The 19,195-nt window shown below is 49.7% G+C and overlaps 1 non-coding gene across 1 annotated transcript; it reads left to right on the top strand.

Moving 5' to 3' along the window:
- Positions 1 to 2,026: 2,026 nt before the first annotated feature.
- On the top strand, positions 2,027 to 2,100 carry TRNAT-AGU. The gene has a single exon. It is a non-coding gene; the product is annotated as a tRNA-Thr (tRNA).
- The last annotated feature ends 17,095 nt before the right edge of the window (positions 2,101 to 19,195 follow it).

Genomic DNA, 19,195 nt, shown 5'->3' with positions numbered 1-19,195 from the left:
CCATATACTTTCACTCTTTCTTTGCTTTAACCCCTAGGAATGTACCTGTTGGACAATCAAAAGAGTTGCCCCATTCCTATGGATCCCAAATCAGAATTCAACATATATATTTTATACTAATAACATTTTATCAAAGTATTAATGAAATGTTAACTTGCTAACTTGAGACCATGGGTGGAGACATTATCTAACCTGTTAATCATTGGCTAATGTGCTTATCCTGTCTTGCAAAACCTGTCCTGGGGTGTGGAACTGCCTAGCCTGTCACTTTCCCCCACCCATGGAAAATCTATATATTCTATTGTGATTAATTAACCGTGTCTCTGAGCCTAATAAGTCCACTCTGCCAGCACTGTGTGTAATAAAGTCCTATTCTTGACCTCTACACGGTGTAGATTTGTGTCCTTCACAGACACCTGCTGAATAAAGAGGAGATTCAGCATCTAGCTTGGCTGAATGTGTCTCCTCTCCCCACAGCTTGGTGATCTTTTGAGGAAATGGAGAAGACTGCCTTTACCTAGCTGTACATCACTTGCAAAAGAAACAGGTCTTTTTGGTGACAAGTGTTGAAAGGAGCCATTAGACAAATGTGGAGACAGTAAAAATGTCCCCCAATTGAACTGGCTCTGTGGATGCTGAAGCCACAACACAGAGCACTAAACACTATATGAGAACGGGTGGTGTCAGAAGAGTCTCTACCAAAGCCTTTTCCCACCAGCAGGGGCCTCTCTGTGCACAGAACTCCTGGTAGCGTGATGGCTGCAGGCAGTGGAGAACTCCATTTTGTCATCTCTTTTGTGGTGAACATCTGCAGTGGCTGTTAAAAGGTCTCTAGACAGTGATCTTTGTGAAGAGCTGGCTGAAGAACGTTCCTACTAACCAGGAGAGCCTGGCTTGGCCCGACAGTTCTTCCTTGCCGAACCTAGTGTGTCTGTTGGCTCCTTTTTTTGTATCTCTTTTCAGAAAAAGAAAAGATCTGTCAGCAGAATCCTTCTAAGTGCTTGTTCAAGACAGAGAGAGCCTTCCTTGCGGCTAAGTCTTGGTGCCATGGGGCATGCCTCACTGCAGCACCTCCTGCTCACCATTCTAGCAATTAGCTCTGGTTCACCGGTGCCTTCATCTAGTAGCGTCTGGCCACCATCTGTTCTATCATTAGGACCCATGTCGCTCTCAGGACTTCAGTGTCCTCTTATGGACACAGCCCTCTGGCTGTGCCCCACTCAGTTCTCTCCCCTCTGCTGGGTGGGGTGGGGGGATGTCCTCTACCCAGACACTTGCCTCAGTGGCCGGCTGCAGTCCAGGGTGTAGCCACCTGTGTCAGTGGCTACTGAGGCAAAAGGTGTGAACCTCCAACCCTGCCATCTGTTTCCCTGGACCATTTCCCAACAGATCTAGAACCTTCCTCCACCTTTGTATCAGGGCCTTAGTCTGGCAGTAGTCAGCCAGGAGGTCACTCATGCACCCCTTACCCCAGCACTACTCTGATCATGGTGCCCTCCCGGCTCCTTCCTTCCTTCCTTCCTGGCAGCCAATCCTCCCTCCTCAAACTCCAAGGAGTGACTAACTCTTGCTGTGCTGAGCAGCTCTTTATATATGGGCTGCTCCAGCAAGCCTTCTCCTGATTGGCTCTCCCAATAAGCCCTTTCTTGATAGGCTGGGTTCTGCACAGCCTCTTCAAGGCTGCCTTAATCTTTCTCCTGCTTGTTTTGGGCAGACAGCCCACCACACATGGAAAGTGGCAAATGAGAAGTCTGGAGCTGAAGGAAAGGTTACCATGACTCAGAACTGAGCCGAGGTTGCTGTGACTGAAACACAGATCACTAACCATTATATGATCACAGTGACTGGTGGGAGAGGCACATGTTAGAAGCCCTCTGTCTACTCAGCTGTGGCTTTCTGTGCACAGAGAGCCAGACACCTCAAGGTCTGCAAGTCTTGAGGGAAATGGAGAACGTCTGTACTTTAGAATGTGCAGGTGTTGACTTGAACCATCAAATGAAACAGTTGCAAATACTTTCTTCAGGCAGGCACCATGGCTTAGCTGGCTAAAGCACCTGCCTAGTAAACAGGAGATCCTGGGTTCAACTCCCAGTGGTGCCTTGGTGTATGGCTTTTGTCTCCTCTGCTCACATTTTCCTGTGTCTTCCTAGGAAACAGAAGAGGCCTCCCTTGGTATCCAAGTCATTGTTTGCTAAGGAAAAGGCTTCTTTGGAGAGAAGCATTGGAAACAATCAAATCATAAACCTGGAGTTGATGAAAACGCTGCTATGACTGGCATTGGCATGGTGGTTGCTTCGACTGCAATTGCTGCAACACGAGAGCCTGCACCACACATCCTTGTGATTTCCTGGAGATGTTCACACACAGATGTCATGTCACCTTCCTTTTGATTGTCATTGATGAAAAATGGAGCGGTTGGGAGAAAAGTCCCAGAGAGTCGCACCGTGGCTAAGCTGGGTGACTCACCTGCCAGGTAAAGTGGAGTTAGGGATGCAGCTCCCAGTAGTGCCTTAACAAATGTGTCTGCTCTTCCCACCTTTTGGTGAATCTTTTGCGGAAACAGAGAAGACTGCCTCTGCCTTGCAATGCAAATGCTTGCAAAAGAAACCAGTTGTTTTTTCTGACAAGTGTCAGAAGGAGGCACATAAGAAATGTGGAGACAAGTGTAAGCAGAGTCAGGATGAGCCCCACCCTGACATCTGGTGGTAAATTATGGGGAGTGCGGAAAGTGTTGCATTGGTATTTCGGTTATTTGCATGGGCACTCCCACCCCACTTAGCATACCACAAAGCAGCATGGGATGGTTATTTTCACAGCTGTGGGAGCCCCAATTTCGTTGTTATTGGGGCAGGAGGAATGAAATGTTGTCACCCTGATTGGGTAAATGGGGAACAACAAAATTGTCTTGTGATGGGGGGTTTCATTGTCAGCTGGATAGCGCTTGCTAGATGGGGCACATGGGTTCCAAAACCCATTGAAAGGAGAGAGGCTGGGGACTGGTGTGTGTACCTTATGGTATGGGCCCCTTTTGAGGGCCTGGAACACCAATTGCACTTCCTCCTCTCTCCACTGTTAAAGAGCAGAGCTAATTTTGAATCCTTTAGGAGTCTATCTAGAGGTTGCTGACTTGAATTCACTTGGGCCATGTGGCACTGGGGCTCTCCTACTACAAGTTGAAATCACTAAGAGTTGAAATCACTAAAAAAAGCTAAGCTTACGGAGCTGAGATCACTGAGTGCTGTGTTAAGTAGTGGGAGAGCCTGAAGATCAATCACCAAGCAGCTGGCAGAGCGGAGCAGTCTGCAGCACGTTGGAGCAGCCCATGGAACAGTGAGCAGTGTGGAGCGGTTTGTGGGGGACGGCTGACGTGGTTCACGGGTCTGCTGGAGGAGCGGCACAGCTGGTGGAGTGGAGCCAGTCGTGGTGAAGGCTGCAGCAGAACCCCACGGAGAAGCGGGGCAGTCGGCCCTGGCCCATGTAAGGTGTCCCTTAGCACCCTGTGTGTGCGACCCCCCCCCCATTTCCACCCAGGCTGGGGCGGGGGAAAACTCTGCAGATAAACTTTTGAACTCTGGGGTGGCACTGACCAGAGACTGAGACTTTTGGGTTGTTGGACTTTGGGGTGATTGGACTTAAGACCCTAAGGACAGTGCCAAATGTACTTGGAGGTGGGTTTTTGCTTATGCTTTGTGTATAGTCCTGTTTGTGGTGTCTCTCCAACGTGATGCCACATTGTTTCCCTCCTTTATTAAAGGATTTTGCTACACTCAGACTTCGTGCTTGCGAGTGGGGAAGTATGCCTCCTAGAGGCGCCCGGGGGGGTGGTAGGTAATGGTCCCAGGTCACTGGGTGGGGGCTCGAGCCAGTTTTGCATTGCGTTATTGAAACAGAACCCCTGGATACTGAACCCGGCCCTTGTTGCTGCCAACTCAGAGGGGCAGAAGGGTTACACAAGGAAAAGGTCATCGTAACTCAACTTGCATCCATGGCTCTTGAGGCCAGAACGCAGAGCACTAAGCACTGTATGATCACAGCAAAATCTAAACATTACACCTTATTACACTAGTCAGTAGTTAGGTCAAGCAATTTTCTCATCCTACTGGATGTTCCCCTCCTTAATACATAGAATTCCCCCTAAAACCTGGATTACTGTCCTCAGATGACCTTCATTTTCTCAGGATTCCTGCTGCTTCCAGCATAGGTGGGGGAGGAGAAAGGCAAAAACATGATGCCACAGTCTCCTATTTTATATCCTTAGTTCAAGTGTCTAGAAGACACTTGCCCAGACGTGTCCGGGTGGGCTCTGCTGAGTCACTAGGTTGGGGAATCCTCCTGGTGTGGTCTTGTGCAACTGACTTGTGCTCATAGACTTGAGCGGTCCCCACAGTGTTGTGTTTGGGCATCTGTCACTGAATTGGAAATCCCTTAATTACAATTCCTCTGCTGATTCATGGCTGTTGCACACCCTCCTCGGCAGGGGTCACTAGCAAAATTATAGCCTATTTCAGTAACAACCAGACAGCAAAATGCATAACTTCACACACCCTCATGCTATACATATTTGGGCAGAATAACCGATTTCAGCAGATCATGACTTTTCATATGATAACTTACATGGACTGGTTGGTATAGGGTGACCAGATGTCCCGATTTTATAGGGACAGTCCCGATTTTTGGGACTTTTTCTTATATAGGCTCCTATTACCCCCACCCCCTGTCCCGATTTTTCACATTTGCTGTCTGGTCACCCTAGGTTGGTAGGACATATCACAGCCATATATGAATGATGACTATGTGAGCTACAGGGAGCTATTTTGAAGTACATCATGTCACAAAAGCCTCTAGAGACTGGCCTTTGGGAAGAGCTGGCTGAAGAGCCTTCTGAGTAACTGAGAGATCCAGGCTTGGCCCTGCCAGTTTGTGCTTGCGAACTAAACTTGTCCGTTGGGCTCCCTTTTTTGTGTCTCTTTCACAGAAACAGAGCAGAAGTTCTTGGCCAATCCTTGAAAGTGCTTGTTCAAGACACAGGGATCCTCTGTGCTGGGGCAGGGGTAGGGGTGCAGGAGGTGCTCGGGGGTGGAGGTGCTTACCTCGGGCAGCACAGCTCCCAAAGTGACTGGCACACACTCCCCTCCGGCAGTAGCTCCTAGGCAGTGGGATACGGGGGCGGGTCAGCTGTGGCGTTTGCACTCAGGGCTGCAGGGATATGCCGGCCACTTCCAGGAGCAGTGTGGCAGGGAGGGAGGGGGCAGAGTGGGCAGGGAGCCGCCTTAGCGCTGCCGGCACATCTCCGTGTGTCACTTGGGGAGGCATCAGGTCTCTGTGGGCTGCCTGGGGCAGGGGCAGTGGCCGAGGGGGATCGGGCCACCCCTTTGCCTCCTCTCTCCAGGCTCCCAGCCCATCTTGCCGGCCGACAGGGATTTTAGGGTGCAGCAGCGCAGGGAGCAGGAAGGGCGAACCACAGCGGCTGCCTCCCCCACATGCAGGAAAATGGCTTGACCTGCTGGCCCCACAGACTAAGGCACCAGGCCTCCAGCTTGCCCCATTCGACCCAATGGGTTGATCTTGTGGCCAGAATTATTTGCAGTCGGGATTTCCCCCAACAGTGCCCCACAGGGGTCCAGGGTCAGCTCCAGCACAGGCCACACAGGAAGGCTTAATGCTCGAGCTGCAGCACATGCTGGGCAGGCTCTAGACCGGGCTCCCCATGGCAGGAGAGAAGAAGACTGGGTCCCTGGAGGCGCAGGCTGGGGCTTCCTGGATCCCATTTGCTCACAGCCAGCGCCCTGCCCCCACTCCCATGTCATCAATGGCGCCCCCAGGTCAGCCAGAATGGAGCAGCGGTTTTCGCTGCACCAAGTCCACTTATGGCTTACAGGCAACTCCCAACCCCGCCCCCCCAGCCCACATCGGCCAGAAAGGAGCCCACTCAGCCTCGCCATTGCTGCTTTTCCTTCCCCCCAGAACCCCGCTCCTCCTGGGCTGCAAGGAGCCACCCCTGGGAAGCCAAGAGGCAGGCACAGGATTCTGCCTCCCAGCAGCCAACCGCACCTCCCCCGGCTTTGCAGAACGAATGGTGACGCTCTACTAACCCCACTTAGCCGCACTGAGGCGCTTAGCTTCTGCCCTGCCTTCCTCAGCTTGACTTTCCTCTTTTGCCCCATTCCTGCCTCACTTCCTCCTTTGTCAAGTCACGCAGAGGAGGCCAGCAGGAAGAGGCGGCCTCTGTAGGCCAACCTCCCAGGGCAGAGGAGGCCAAGCCACAAGGCTTCAAAAGGTGACTGGTCCAGATCCTCTAGCTTTCCCCTGCTGAGGCCAAGGTGCTTTCTCCACTGCTGTCAGCACCCTCTGTCATGCAGGGGTTGGAGGTATCCCACGGACAGGCCAATAGGAGAAGGAGGAGGCCTTCCTGAACAGCAAGGGGAATCTGGGAAAAGGAAGCCAGCATGTTTCTGAACCAGGGACCTTTTGTGTGTTAGGCAAACATGATAACCACTACACTACAGAAACTCCATCTGCTTGGCTGTTGCTCACCCTGGCACAGACCGATGGACAAACCTAGAGAAAGTGGTGGCAGCCCTTCAATAGGTCAGCTGGCAGAGCAGAGGACTGGAGCGGGCACTCAGGAAGTCATCCTTACGTCGCCCTTGTGACTCCAGCTTGAGGGAGAGCTGCTTTTTCTTCCCCTTGCTGACAAAGAGCAAGAGAAGAATGAAAGGTCAGGTGGGCCAACTCGGTGCAGAAGCCCATGCTGCCTTTTCCTGCTGCATAGCCTGAAATGAGGGACTCGTGGCAGTTAAAGGCACTGCTGCACTTTCAGAAAACATCCCACCCGTGCACACAGGGGGATAGAATAGCCTGTTAGTCTAGCACGCTCCCAACTGAACTACTTCAGCAGCTGCTCGGTTTCTTTTTGGCCTCCTGCTTTTCTGTCTGGGATGTTGTTGTCAGCTGTGGCACAGAAAAAGGACGTCATTGCGAGCGGCCCATGAAGACAAGATTCACTTTTGCCTTCCTTGCTCGGCTTTACTCGCTTCCTCGCCCTATTCCTGCCTTAGTTCCTGGGTTACCTGAAGGCGACAGGGGGCCAGCAGTACCAGGAGGAAGTTGGGCAGCTAGACCCTGGTGGCAAAAGTCCTGCCGCCACTTGCCACCCCACTCTCTTCTCCCAGCGTCACATATTGGCCACCAGGGACTTGGGGCCCAGCAGCGCAACGGAAGGCAGTGGACAGAGCCACCCTCACCTTGAAGCTCCGGCTCATTAAACCACATCTTCAGTCACTGATGGCCAATGAGAGACCGACATGGCTTGCTCTTTTAGCACTTGGAAATGCCATTGGTCAGTCAGTCATTGGATCTCTGTAATGCTGTTACAGAACAAATGAACATAGAATCTCAGTGTGACATTCTATACCTTTGGGGGAGCGGCTGTAACCCCCATAATCCTCATTTTCATATCATCGTGATCTTACATATAGAGCATGACTTGTAAGGTATCAGGGAAAGGATATGATCGGCTGAAAGTCACTTCTCTACTCATAGATGTAGACCATTCATGCATATGAAGTTATGACAATTGTGCAGTGTGGTTGTCACTGTGCTGCAAGGTGGGGGAGTCAGCCAAATATTAGCTCCCCAGTGGCAACAGCAAGGAAAGTAACCAACACCCGGACAGGATGTCAAACAACCCATCAACAGCCATTGTCCAGCAAGGGAGCTACAATGCAATGACTCACCTGCATGAGGACACCCCAGGGGAATTGCTCAGACTTGTTTGGAGAGAAGCAGTGATGCTCACCTGACTCTGAAGGGGGGAGGAGGCAAAGCCATGAGGGAAGAAAGGACATGATAAAAGGAGAGGCATTTCCAGGCTTTATCTCTCTCTGTCACCTACATCTACAGACACCCCCACACCAAGCACCTGAAGCGCTGATGAAAGGGGAGAGCCTGGCTGAAAAGCCACCAGCCAGCCTGTGGTGAGAAGCATCTGAGTTTGTAAGGGTACTGAAAGGGTTAAGATCAGCTTAGAATTAAAAGCAATGAGGAGTCCGGTGGCACTTTAAAGACTAACAGATTTATTTGGGCATAAGCGTTCATGTGTTAAAAAGCCCACTTCTTCAGATGCATGGAGTGAAAATTGCAGATAGAGGCATAAATATAGATTGGAACATGAAGTGACGGGAGTTACCATACAAGGGGAGAACCAGTGTTGAAGGTTAATTCAGTCAGGGTGGATGTGGTCCTCTCCCCATAATTGATGGGGAGGTGTCAATACCAAGAGAGGGAAAATTGCTTTTGTTGTGAGCCAGCTACTCCCAGTCCTTATTCAAGCTCAAATTAATGGTGTTAAGTTTGCAAATCAATTGTAACTCTGCAATTTCTCTTTGAAGTCTGTTTTTGAAGGTTTTTTGAATGGCTACTTTGAATTATGGGGTGTGAATGTGTAAACGTGCTATTGACTATACAAGTCCCATATGATCTCATGATTTGGATTCCTGGTTTTTCACCCAGGTGGCCTGGGTTCAATTCCCAGTGTGGGAACAATGCAGAGCTTTTGCTCAGAGAGGAGGCAGGAAATGAAAGGAATGGGAAGGGATCCTGCCAGCAGGGGAGTTGGACAGTGTTGGAAGGGGACCCCAGAAGTGGGGGTGGGGCAGTGGTCCTGGGGGGAGATGCGGGAAGGATCCCAGCTCTGTGGGAAGTTGACATTCTGGAGAGTACAGGCCTGGCATGGGGGGTGGGAGGAGTGAGTGTGTCCCTCTAAACTCACCACCAGCAGACTTGGAAGAATTACGTATTTGTTGGTAAATGTCAATTTCTGTGTAAACACACGACCCAATGGCAAAATCTTTCCATCGATAATCATCAAAACTAACAGATGGGCAAAGTAAGAAACATGTTGCTTGAGAACTTATCCTATTCTAATCCTCTAGGGTTCCCTTTTGCCTTAGGCACCACCACGTGGGCATTTCATATCCCTCCTCATTTTCACACAGACACACAATTTCCTTTGCACAGATCAATGAACAGCAAAACCTCCCTGTGTCTATTGTCTGAGCCAGGGCATTCGATTCCACTGAAACCTTCTCTCCTGCAATGACAATGGTCAGACAGAGGGAATGCGTCCACCTTCCCCCTGGCAGTGAGATATTCACTCTCCTCTTCATGCTGCTGTTGTTATTCCATGAGTCATCAAGGGTGGAATAAAAAGCTGAGTTTACTCCAGGGTGAGGAAAGAAAGGAGCCACCAATGCTCTCAAAAATCTCAGTGCCCAGAGAAAACCTGCCTCTGTTATTGGACTCACAGAGGTGCTGGCAATACAACAGGAAAAGGGACTGTCTGTATTGCCAGGGCAGGGAATGAACAATCTACAGCAACATCATTAACCACAAACACACCCTCATCATGCTCCAGCCAGTAGGGAAATGGGCAGGAATTCTTGCGGTTCAGCCATGGCCACACGTACAGAGCTGCACAGCAGTGAGTGCGCTGGGGAAGTTTGTCTGAGCAAACAATTTGTAATGACCCTTCAGTGAGAACAGAACCAGAGTGTAGAAAGGCCCCTCTGTTAACTGGTTGTGGCTGAGGCCTTAGGGAGCTGGGCTAGAAAACCATGGGGGTCTTTCTGTGAAGGTTTGATCCTTGCCAGCTAGGCAAGGCTGGTGTGTGGTGTCTCCATGGCTGCACTTCCAGGGTCTGATCACAACAGTGCCACAGGGAGCCAAGCCTAGACATATTCAGAGGCTAAGGCCAGGTCAATGTTTCAAACAGTGAGTCTAGGCTGCTGCAGCTCAGTAATGGAGATGCTCTGTGCCAGGGTTTCTCAAACATCCTTTCACTGCAACCTCCTTCTGCCAAAATAACTTAATACGTAGCCCTGGAAAGAGGGACCAAGCCCCTCCACTCAGGGAGGGGGGGGAGTGCCAAAGACTGAGCCCCAGTGGGGGGAGGGCAAAACCAAAACCTGAGGGATTCTTCCGTGGGGGGGCTCAGACTTTTGGCTTCAGCCCCAGGACTTAACAAGTCTAATGCCAGCCCTGGTGACCCCATTAAAACAGGGTCACGACCCACTTTGCAGTCCTGACCCATAGCTTGAGAACCACTGCTCCATGCTGCGGGGGGAGAGTTTTCCTGTTGGTGTAGTCAATCCACTTCCCCAGGAGGTGGCAGCTCTGTCATGGGGAGAAGCTATAGCAGTGGGGGTGCAAGCTGTGGTGTTGACCACATTTAAGAAGTTTAATCAAACCCCATTTTTAAAACCACCTGTGGTCTGGGAATGGCAAAGGAGCTCGATGAAGCAGGGTCTGTCCTTCAAAGTCCTGGAGATCACGATTCCATACTCCTGTTGTAATGGGGGTACAGCTCAGGGGTAAAGTGTTTGATTGCAGATCAAGTGGTCCTTTGTTCAAACCCAGGTGCCCTCTTAAAGAAAAAAAATTTCATTTCCATTCTCCATTATGTTCAGGAGCTCCACCATACGAGGATGCTTGAAATGAATGTGAACACTCAACATTTCGCTGTCCAAATGCAAAAAAAACCTAGCAAACCTGTCCATCAGCTGAAATCAGTTCCAGTCCTCTAAGTGTCTAGTTTATGTTTTCATCAATTAAACAAAGGTATCATTCCCTGAAGCAGAGCACAAGTTTGAAATACAGGCAGCATAGAGCCAATATTCATAATGTCAACTACAAAAAATGATACACACCTAGAGAGAGCATCATTATAATCAGCCAATCAGAACCTCTCCACAGACCCCTTACACGACCACTTCTCTGTAATATTGGCTGCAAATATAGAACAGTGGTCGCAATGGTGATCTCTACAGTTACAGATTATGTCAATAACGTCAAAGGAGGTGACACAGCATCAGAGAGACTGATACTGGAATACTGCCTCCAGTTTTGGTGTCCTCGTTTGAAAAAGATGTTGTGAAATTGGAGCTGGGGCAGCAAAGAGCCACCAAATGTTCTGAGGGCTGGAGAAAAATGCCTTCTAGTGAGCTATTCAAAGAGCTCAACCTGATTAGCTTATCAAAAGATTGAAAGGTGACTTCATTGAAGTGCTGAAGTGCCTTAATGGAGAGAAAAGATTGGGTATTAAAGGGCTCTTTAATAGAGCAGAGAAAGGCATAAGAAGACCCAATGGCTGGAAGGTGAAAAGAGACAAATTCATATTACAACTAAGGCACAAAAATTCAACAGCGAGGATGATTCACCACAGGAACAAGCTACCAAGGAAAATGGTGGATTCTCCATCTCCTGATGTCATTTAATGAAGACAAGATGCCTTTCTGGAATGTGTTTGCCCCAAAAGTAGCTCTTGTCTCATACAGGAGGCCTGTGATATGCAGGGGGTCACATTAGATGCTCTAATGGTCTCTTCTGGCAATAAAGTCGACTAATTTCTGAAAAACTGAGTGTAGCACTGGGAGCAGCGTCTGATGTTTCCCTAGCCGGCTTGCTGCCTAGAACGAACGCTCCTTGAGTGGGGTGATCCACAGGGAGTAGCTCAAACCTGCAAAGTGCCTGGCCAGGGGCAGGACATCGGCACAGCAAGGGAGGGGTGTGGCAGTGACATCACAAAGGCCTTTTGCAGGACCTCAGCCTATTGGTCCAAGGTGGTGGGGAGGTGGTGACCTCACAGAGAGATGCTGTCATCAGCCAGGCAGGACAGGGGCGAGGGGCCAGGGAAACCTCAGAGACCCCTGTGGCTTTGCTTCAGCAAGTCTCCTTCTCCAGGTCTCTCTCTGAGGACTGAGGGAGTATTCGGGTTCACGGATGTGAGCGCCAGGAGGAACCTCTTTCGAGTTTTCTCCTTCCCTTTTAGTGATTTTACTAGAAAACAGCCGTCCCTGTTTAGAAGGTAAGAGCCTCCTGGAGGTTTGAAACCTGTTCAGTCTGATCCATCTGGTGACAGCTGAATTCTAGGCATGGAAAACACGAGCTTAAGGAGGCAGAATTTTATTGCACACCTGGGATTTTGTCCCTTAGAATCACTGGGGACATTAGGGTTTGTCCTTTTTGTTTCACCTTTTCCTCCATCCATCCCTCCCTCCCTCCTTTCTCTTCTTCTCTTGCTATACGGCTCCTGTGCTCTGTTCCCAAAGTGTTCTGCAGCAGGGGAGGGTCTCTGGTAGTGTGTGTGTCACTGGCATATTGGGGTGATGCTGAAATAGGACAGAGTAGAGGTGGCATTGTGGGGCTGGCGTGAACCTTATCTCTTCATTTCCCCTTCCAAGAACCGAGGGGACAGGAACCCTTACCCAGCGAGGTCACAGTCTCATAGTTCTCCTGCATGACATCCCAGTAGAGGGCTCTCTGAGCGGGGTCCAGCAGAGCCCACTCTTCCCTGGTGAAATGCACAGCCACCTCCTCGAAGGTCACCGGCCCCTGAAAGAGCAAGAGTCCAACACTCAGGACCTCTTTCCCCACTCACAGCCCCACTATTTGTGGCAGAGAGGAGCGAATCAAATGGAAGCTCTGGGTGGATCCCACTCAACAGAGTCCCACCCCCACCCCGCTCAGCGTATCCAGCAAATACCAGTAAAATCACTGAAAGGGAAGGAGAAAACTCGAAAGAGGTTCCTCCTGGCGCTCACGTCCGTGAACCCGAATACTCTCTCAGTCCTCAGAGAGAGACCTGGAGAAGGAGACTTGCTGCAGCAAAGCCACAGGGTCTCTGAGGTTTCCCTGGCCCCTCGCCCCTGTCCTGCCTGGCTGATGTCAGCATCTCTCTGTGAGGTCACCACCTCCCCACCACCTTGGACCAATAGGCTGAGGTCCTGCAAAAGGCCTTTGTGATGTCACTGCCACACCCCTCCCTTGCTGTGCCAATGTCCTGCCCCTGGCCAGGCACTTTGGAGGGTTGAGCTACTCCCTGTGGATCACCCCACTCAAGGAGCGTTCATTCTAGGCAGCAAGCCGGCTAGACAGGGAAACATCAGACGCTGCTCCCAGTGCTACACTCAGTTTTTCAGAAATGAGTCGACTTTATGGCCAGAAGAGACCATTAGAGCATCTAATCTGACCCCCTGCGTATCACAGGCCTCCTGTAGGACACAAGAGCTACTTTTGGGGCAAACACATTCCAGAAAGGCATCTAGTCTTCATGAAATGACATCAAGAGATGGAGAATCCACCATTTTCCTTGGTAGCTTGTTCCTGTGGTGAATCATCATCGCTGTTGACTATTTGTGCCTTAGTTGTAATATGAATTTGTCTCTTTTCATCTTCCAGCCATTGGGTCTTGTTAGGCCTTTCTCTGCTCGATTCAAGAGCCCTTTAATACCCAGTCCTTTCTCTCCATTAAGGCACTTCAGCACTTCAATGAAGTCACCTTTCAATCTTCTTTTGATAAGCTAAACAGGTTGAGCTCTTACAGTAGCTCACTAGAAGGCATTTTTCTCCAGCCCTCAGAACATCTGGTGGCTCTTTGCTGCCCCAGCTCCAATTTCATTGATGCCATGTCACCTCCTGTGACATTACTGACATAATCTGTAACTGTATAGATCACCATTGCGACCACTGTTCTATATTCGCTGCCAATATTGTAGAAAGGCTGTTGTGTAAGGGGTCTATGGAGAGGTTCTGACTGGCTGATTATAATGATGCTATCTCTAACTGTGTATCATTTTTGTAGTTGATGTAATGAATATTGGCTCTATGCTGCCCTTATTTCAAACTTGTGCTCTGCTTCCAGGGAACACCCCAGCCAGACAAGTTGGTGTCAGTTCTGCCTAGCCTGCTTGGTGGCCCATTACGGACCATCAGCTCTACAATTGACCCACTGAGAAAAGGCAGATACACCTTGTGACTCAGCAAGCTATGCAAGGACCTGCCTATGGACAGAACTCTAAGGTTTTTCTATGCCATGTGCTTAGGGAGACGTATTTTCCATGCCCTGGTTCCTCGCTGACCCAGAGAGAACAAAGGAACACGAGAACAAAAACCTTCCCCCGCGGATTTGAAAGTATTTTCTTCCCTTATTGGTCCTTTTAGTTATGTGCCAACCAGGTTATCTGAGCTTTTTAACCCTTTACAGGGTATGTTATGCTATCTGTAGCTATACGTTTATGACACCCTGTAAATAGCAATCTGCAGAATCTGATCCTGAGAAAGGGCAGGGTGAAGGGAAGTGGCTTCAGCAGATTTACTGAGCATGCTCAGTTTATGTGAACATGCTCAGTGCACCATAAGTAGCAAATTCCTACACACAGCAGTTTCTCACACTGCACCTGAGGCAGCATGAGGCCGGGGCTCCATCGCTGTCCAGACCCCACCCAAGAGCAGATCCCCAGGGGCTGCAAGACCCTCAGCTTCTGGGACCTGTGTGTGGAGTCTCTCTTCTGCCCACCCAGGGCTGCCCCTGGGGTCCCTCTGGCCCCTGGTGCCTGCGGCCCCTGGCCGGGGGCAGCAGAGCCTGGGACTGGGTCCAGCTGGAGAAAGTCCCCACCTCGGATGGGCACAGAAAGTGCTTCAGTGAACGTCTGTCCCTGGAGCAGCCCCTCTGGCACCGCTGCAGCAGCCCGGAGCTCAGCCCCGGCTCCCAGCGCACACTGGAGGCAGCAGCACCAGCAGCGTCTGGTACCTTACAAAGCCCGGCCACCAGGAGCTGCCCCACGGCTCTTTTCCTTGTTTTCCCTGCTTCCTTCCTACCAGCCCCCCACTGCTCCAGCCCCTTCCTGGCTCCTTCAAGCCCAACCCAGGCTGCAGCTGCCGCACTCACCGGGCCAGGGACTGTCTGAGGTGGGAACTAGCCCCATCTCTGCTCCTCCTCCTGCCCCTGTGTGTCCCAGAGCCGCTGCAGGGACTGACCCGCACCCAGGCTCTCGCTCCTATTAGCGCTCACAGGGGCCAATCCAGCTACGGGCGAGTGAGCGCCCCTGGGAGCAGGGAAGTGACCACGTCTCCCTGCCAGAGGGTGGTGGAGGGGGAAGAAAGGGAAAGAGGAGAGACTGAAAGGGGATAAGGAGAAATAAGTGAGGAAAGCAGCACCCAGCTCTTTTCTGCTGCATCACCCCTGAGCAGATTGCTCCTGAGCTCTGGGTAAATAGCCCCCCCTGTCTCCCAGATCCCCCTGCTCCCAAGGCAATGCACATAGAGATTTTTCACCCAGGCCTTGCAACCCAGATTTACCCAGCTGAATATTTCAATGCCGAAACCTAATCATTGCTGACATTTAGCCCACAACCTCAACGCTAATTACAGTTTTCTCCTTAGATTTCACTATTCTGTAGCTAATACTTCTCCTCACCCTCTCACCCCAAAACACATACAGACCTTAAGAGACACATTAGTAAAAGAAGTTCAGACAGCTCTCGCTGAACAATACACATCTGACCACTCAATTCCTTGCGATGCTTGCACAGGTGAGGCGCATGCGTTCAGTCATTCCATAGGGCAGGGTTTTAAGGCTATTAAGATTTGGGGAACTATTCTTCCTAGCATCTTCCTGTTGTAGATTTCAGAGGTGTTCACACCCTCACCGAGCCACACTGTTACACCCCAATCAAATAGAAAGACCGGGAGTTCTCCAACTTCATAAAAAGAAACAGACAAAAAATAGAAAAGGGAACAAAACGTTTCTAAGATAATAAGGGGTTGGATCTCTGCACCTCTTGGGCTTTGGATTCGCCCGGAGTAGGAACTGTAGCTGCAGTTTAGGAACCAGGTACTGGCATAGATTTCCTCTCTCTCAAGTGCAGGGCGTGACCTATGTCTCATTCTCTCTGTCTCCCATCAGGTGATGGGACAGTGAGTGAGAATGAGGAGGGGAAACCCCAGCAGGAAGATGCTGAGGAATTAGAACCACCTGTGCTCTATTTTCACACTTTCTAATTTTTCAAAGAAGCAGGAGGCAGAGAGGTGATACAAATGCATTAGACTCAAGAGAAAAACTAACGACAGGTCTACACTAGGAGGGGGGATCGATCTAAGATACACAACGTCAGCTATGGGAATAGCAGAGCTGAAGTCGACGTATGTAGGTCGACTTACCTCGGCATCTTCACAGCGCTGAGTCGACTGCTGCTGCTCCCCTGTCGACTCCGCTTGTGCCTCTCGTGGTGCTGGAGTACCAGAGTCGACGGGAGAGCGCTCAGGGATTGATTTATCATGTCTAGACTAGATGCGATAAATCAACACCCCAATAGATCGATCGCTACCCGCTGATCTGGTGGGTAGCATAGACCTGCCCTAAGAGACCAAACCATAGACTCTGGACTCAGCATTCAAGTATCCTGCAGTCTGAACTTCGCATCTGATACCTCATTGGCTACCATTGTTTGGCCAGCAAGGAAGTGCTCCTTGTCCAACAAGGCAGCCAGACTGGGACCCATAGGCATGGAATGGCTCTGAAGGAATCAGCTGTTTCTCTCTGTACTTCATCTAACTTTGGAGCCAGATGGTAAAAGACAGTTGTGCCCAGTTTAATCATGGCGTCCTTTAGGAATGTGATCAATGCCACTTAACTAGGGAGCAGGATTCTAAAAACACCATAGCTTCCATATCTGGGGTGAAAATAACCACCACTACCTGCAGTTTCTACCTGAGTTCTTGTCAAATCTTTGACCTTACTTGGAGTAATTTTACACTTCTCTGGTGTAGAATTCTTCACCGACCACACAACAGATCAGTAGCGACAGTGAGGTACAACTCCCCCTACTGTGCCCTTTTATTTCTTTAATCTGGTGGCACAGATTTAAATTAGGGACTAAATTCAGGTGTGACTTAGAATCCCTGTAAGACAACAAATGTCAGGTCTCTATTAAAAAGAGGTATCTTTCTGCAGATATATCACATTCAACATGGGTTTCAATTTCTACACATTTGCAGCATCTCCCAGGGGTGAGCTAAACAGAAATGTCACCTCCATTTTTCCCCATCTCTACCTAGATAGGGATTGCATTTCCCAAATAATAGGCAACATGCACCTGATTAGGAAGGAGATCTCTTCAGGAGCGACAGGGCCTGGGCCACAACGGCTTTGGGAGCTCAATGCATGGGTATTTTGCTTAGTTCCAAGTCATTTACTAGGGTATCATCTTCCCAGCCCTTTAGAAAACAGATTGACCTAACCAACTGCACAACAGGGGGATTGGGATGGTGATGGGGAATAAGGGAATCCCTCTGACTTACCCTATCTCCTTCTATTGTTACAGAGGGTGAAATGACATTTTCCCCTATCCCTGCTTTTTGTTATAGTTCAATATATTTTAAGTGAGGAAAATGGAAGTAAAAATATCTGCTCTGCAGAACAACCTGAAGCAACATCAGAATAACTGGGAATGAAACAATTGGTTCCCAAAGGGGGAACCCGATGACTAACAATTGCTTTGAAATGGGGGAACAGTATAACCGTGATGCTCAGGGTTTGTTTAGACTAGGAAAAGTGATGGAGTTTAGGTCAGGTCAAGGGGAAAGCTAATGCCAACCACTGCACCTGGGCTGCATCTGCACAACAACTCTTTTTACACCAAGATTACTAACTTGAGCAGCCAACGCCATGTACAGCCCTAGTGGATGTCAGGCACAGGTAGTTTTTGCCTCAGTGTAGCTTGTTGGGAATCAAACCTCTCTCCCACCTAGAGCTGATGGAGCTTGGCTGTTCTCAGTGGTAGCAGATGACAGAACAAGGAGCAATGGTCTCAAGTTGCAGTGGGAGCCATCTAGGTTGGATATTAGGAAACTAATTTTGCTAAGGTGGTGGTGAAGCACTGGAATGGGTTACCTATGGACATGGTGGAATATCCATCCTGAGAGATTTTTAAGGCCTGGCTTGACAAAACCTGGCTGGGTTGATTTAGTTGGGGCTGGTCCTGCTTTCAGCAGGGGAATGGACTAGATACCTCCTGAGGTCCCTTCCAACCCTGATATTCTATGGTTCTATGACATACACTCCTACGACTCAATAGAAAAGATCATAGGACTGACCCCAAAGAAGGGTGAGCTGGAAAAGGCAGAAGCAGGCAACTCATCTGGGGGAGCTGAGCTACTACGGTGAAGATGGTGCAAAGATCACTATGTGGGAACTAGCAAATGTGATTTAAAAAAAAAATCTTTGCTCAGCCCTAGTCAAGGCATTTATTACAGTTCTCTCTTACGTGGATTTTCTGATGCCTGATAAGGTGTGAGCTCCAACTGAAGCTTTTCCCACACTCAGAGCACGTGTAGGGTTTCTCTCCTGTGTGGATTCTACAATGTGTGATAAGGTGGGAGTGCTGACTGAAGCTTTTCCCACACTCAGAGCATCCATAAGGTTTCTCACCTGTGTGGATTCTCTGATGTGTGATAAGGGCAGAGCTTTGATTGAAGCTTTTCCCGCATTCGGAGCACATGTAGGGTCTCTCTCCTCTGTGCATTCTCTGATGAGTGACAAGGTCTGAGCTCCCATTGAAGCTTTTCCCACACTCATGGCATGTGTAGCGTGTCTCTTCAAAGTTGATTCTCTCGTGTGGAATAAGGTCTGAGTGGATACTTAAGTTTTCTTCTGACCTCTGCTGGGTCTCGCAGGCTGTTTCTTTTTCTGGGAGTGCACAACTCCCGGAAACATTCCCTTTGGATCTTCCTGATAATGTCCCCTGTGGTTCTACTTGTTCAGCATCTTCCTTATGGGGTTTCTGCTCCTCATTCTCATTCACCATCCCAACACCTGATGGGAGACAGAGAGAATCCAGACATAGGTCACTCCCTGCACCGGAGAGAAAGGAAATCTCAGAGAGAGGAATGGAAAAAGGGATGAAGAAACCAAAATGTGTGGGAGAGATCAAACCGATCAGGAGCTGGTTTTCCCCAAACCCTTCCGCAGAAGAGAGAGGAAGGGATCAGTTTTAGTCCGCATCTCACCAGAACACTCTGGGGAAAGCAACATTGGGCAGGGACCTGCTGCCACTTGTCAGAGTATAGGTGGGAAGCCATGAGTCACATCTGCCTAATGATTCCACATCTGCAGGGAACAATCCTGAACTTGGAAAGCTCACACAGGGTCTTTGTAGGGCATCCCAAATGTTTCCTGAATTCAGAGACAGTTTTTGAGTTGGTTTAACCAATTCCCTACCTGTGAAGGCAGCTCTTGGGAGCACTTCTTTCTCAGAGCCCTGGAGATCTGGGACCCACGGCTCTTCCTCTCGTTCCAGCTGCGAGATCACATCAGGTTTGGAATCTGGAAGCCCTACTGCAGGCAAAGAAAACAAGGGAG

This window comes from Mauremys mutica, unplaced genomic scaffold (genome assembly GCF_020497125.1).
Source record: "Mauremys mutica isolate MM-2020 ecotype Southern unplaced genomic scaffold, ASM2049712v1 Super-Scaffold_100046, whole genome shotgun sequence".
NCBI lineage: Eukaryota > Metazoa > Chordata > Testudines > Geoemydidae > Mauremys > Mauremys mutica.
This window is presented reverse-complemented; position numbering and strand designations above follow the sequence as displayed.